Source organism: Plasmodium inui (assembly GCF_000524495.1).
Source record: "Plasmodium inui San Antonio 1 unplaced genomic scaffold supercont1.18, whole genome shotgun sequence".
In the NCBI taxonomy this organism is placed as follows: Eukaryota; Apicomplexa; class Aconoidasida; order Haemosporida; family Plasmodiidae; genus Plasmodium; species Plasmodium inui.
In genome coordinates this window covers 68,052-71,359 of record NW_008481852.1, presented here as the reverse complement: position 1 = coordinate 71,359, position 3,308 = coordinate 68,052, and positions in this window count along the sequence as shown.

Sequence of the window (3,308 nt, the reverse complement as noted above, 5' to 3'; positions counted from 1 at the left end):
AAAAAAAAAAAAAAAAGATTTAAATAAACTGCATAATCTTTATGGACACCTATGATCTTTCTTAAGTTCTTTTTTTGTAGCTTTTGGAAGGTTGTTCATTTTTTTGTTCCTAACAAGATATGATACACTTTAACGTCAATGACACGCTTGTAGGTACATTGCATTGTAATTTTATCTATTCCAACACAAAATAGAAGGTGAACATTTTGTGTTTCACTTCTATATTTTAAACAGTATTGTTACGTCTTCATAAGCGATAAGCTTAAGAAAATTTTTTTTATGCTGTGCAAATATTTTTTAATACACGCCTTTATGTTGCTGTACATGACTGTAGTAGCGTTGAAGCAGTGATTTTGTTTCCTTGTAATATTTTTTATTGTTTCAACTATAACAATGATGAAAACATTTAAGTTAAACATTTTTCATGTAGGTCTTTTCGCAATGCGACGTTATATTCTAGGTCCATTTTGAGGGATGTGCAACTTTTGCATAGTGAATGATAATTAAAATATTTTTCGAATTGTACACAGAGAATTCTGCTTATGAAAGATTGTATAGCATAAAGTCTACGCAGTCAAATGCATAGGACATATTCTCTTTGATTAATATATAAGAAAATTATATTTTTCTTAAATTTGTTTTACATGGATAGGATTAATATAATCTTTAGACCATTTTACTTAAATTGCGCAATTTCCATATTGTGTTAACTCTGAATCTGATGCAATACACAAGTTCTACCCATTAGGATGTTCTGTTCATTATTGAATTTAAAGTTTTAAATGTTTTGTTCTGAACAAATTAAGGCTTGTTTTGAAGCCAAGGTTGAATTTTTAATGAATAAACGTCTTTATAAAAACGATATTAATATAAAGTATAACCCAAAGTTGCATACATTAGCTTTATATTACTGATCACACTGTGTACATCGTGCGTTATAGAATTTAAGACACTGAAAGGAAGCATCTTTAACGATTAATCCTTTTTCTAAGTGCAACTGTCTGAGCTAAAGACGCCATGAAATGTTAAGTCTTAGATATGTTTACTCCATTTATGATGAAAATGGAACACTAACATAAAAAAAAAAAATTATAGCTCTTAGGCCATACAGAACATTACGCATTAATGCTTAAAAAAAGACGTTTAATTATTCATAAATGAAAGAGATGGGGAAAAAAAGTTTGGCCTTAGGTCTGACTTCTGATATTTATCTAAAATGTGTCTTCATGTAATATGTACTAAATGGGAAAAGGACATTCCTTTTTAAAACGGAAAAGAAACATTGGAAGAAACGAGGCTTTAGTTATAGATGAACGAAAGGTTATTTTGTTTGCATAAGATGAAACATGAATATAATTTTGTTTGTCCTTTTTTGTATTTTTTTATGTAACTTTTTTACATCTATAATGCATAAGAGTTTTATCGATTTTATAATAGGACTCTGTTTCTATAAATTTACAAAAATTTTAAAAGTAAAAAGGGTAGCCTCTTCCATGTTAAATTCAAAGTGTGTTTATATGCCATGAACTGTATGATATTGTGTTCAATGCCAATTTTTCCTGTCTAAAGAAAAATGTAACATAAAACATACAACATGGATTCATTTAAAATTTATGCAGTATTATTCATCACTTAAGAAAAAATTTATAAGGTCCAGAAAAGGCAAAAGCAGCTAATCACTTGTTCAGCTATGTATACATTATGAAAATTCCTAAGATAAGGCAGTCTATAAAAGAAATAACACTATAACTGCAGATGCATAGTGCATGCCATATGTGAAAAATAGAACTATTTCTAAACGAATGTTGTGCAAATCGTAAAAATTTTTTCCCCGTCATGGTCTAGAATAAACAATTCCACAGGTGAAAATATTAACACAATAGAAAGACACAAAAGACAATTATTTTTTACTTTTTATTGATGCATTCTACCAAAATTTAAATTAAACGGTCTACCGTTCCTGGTAAAAAATGTTTATTTTGTCTTTTAGAAAATTTTCTCTGGGACTCGAAATCAAGTTTCCACATCATTGACAGGTATAAGTGGTATTGGATAAAGGATAAGTAACACTTAATAGACACGTTTATATGTGATGATAATCTTGTTCGGTATACACGTTAAGTAAACATGTTTCAAAACAAATTATTTGAGAAAAAATAAATTTATAACGAAAGAAATATGCTTCTTAAAAGTTCTTAATCTAACATTAAGATATGATTTTTTGTAGCAAAATATCAATTCCATAGAAGAATTTTTAACCAAGGGAAATATACAATCATTATATTGGACCTTAAAACTTGTTGAAAGTCGCATCAAAATAAGTATAATTTACAGACACTCGTGACATGTGTACTTTAATACACAAAAATAATAAACTATATGTACAATTAAGCAGTTAAAATTAATTATTTAATAGAAATTATAATTTAAAATAAACCTTAATAATAATGCGAATAAAAAATAAATGATCTTCTTGTGTTATTAATTTTAATATAAAGAAATCATTAATTACGCAAAGTTATTTAAAATAAAAAATAAGTTGTTTATTGTCTTATAATAAATGTAAAATTTTGTAACTAAAATGATTATTTTGCGTATAAAAAAATATTTAATTGTAAAAATAATCTTAAATAAATAATTCCTAATGCAAAAAATTAATTATATATAAGAATTAAATTAATATAAATTAATTCTAAATATAAATATTAAAATAAAATTTAATAAATTAATTAAATTAGTATGAATAAACAAATATATTAATTAATTAAAGTTAATAAATAAATTAATTAATTGAATTTAAATAAATATATAAGTAAAATAATTAAATTTTAAATTAAAAAAATAATATATTAAATAAAATATATATAGATATTATTTAATAAAATAAATTAATTAAATCTTAATATATAATAAATAAAAATAATTAAAAGTTAAATAAATTAAATAATTATTAAATGTATAATGAAAATTTAATTTAATAATAAATTAATGATAAAATATAATTAAAAGAATAATATATATAATTACTTTTTTTAAGTTAGTTAATTAAAAAATAATGAAATAAATAAATGTCTTTTAATAAACAAAATAATATATTATTTATTATATTAATTTAATTATTCACCCTTAATTAAATAAATATGCTTAATTTATCCTAATTCATAATATTAATTTTAATATATATAATAATTATGTTCCTATTAATTTTCCTTTATAACAAATATAAATAAAGTATATATTAAACTATTTAATTATAAAAAAAAAGTTAAACTAAATAGTATAATTATATAAAGCCTTAATTATTTATA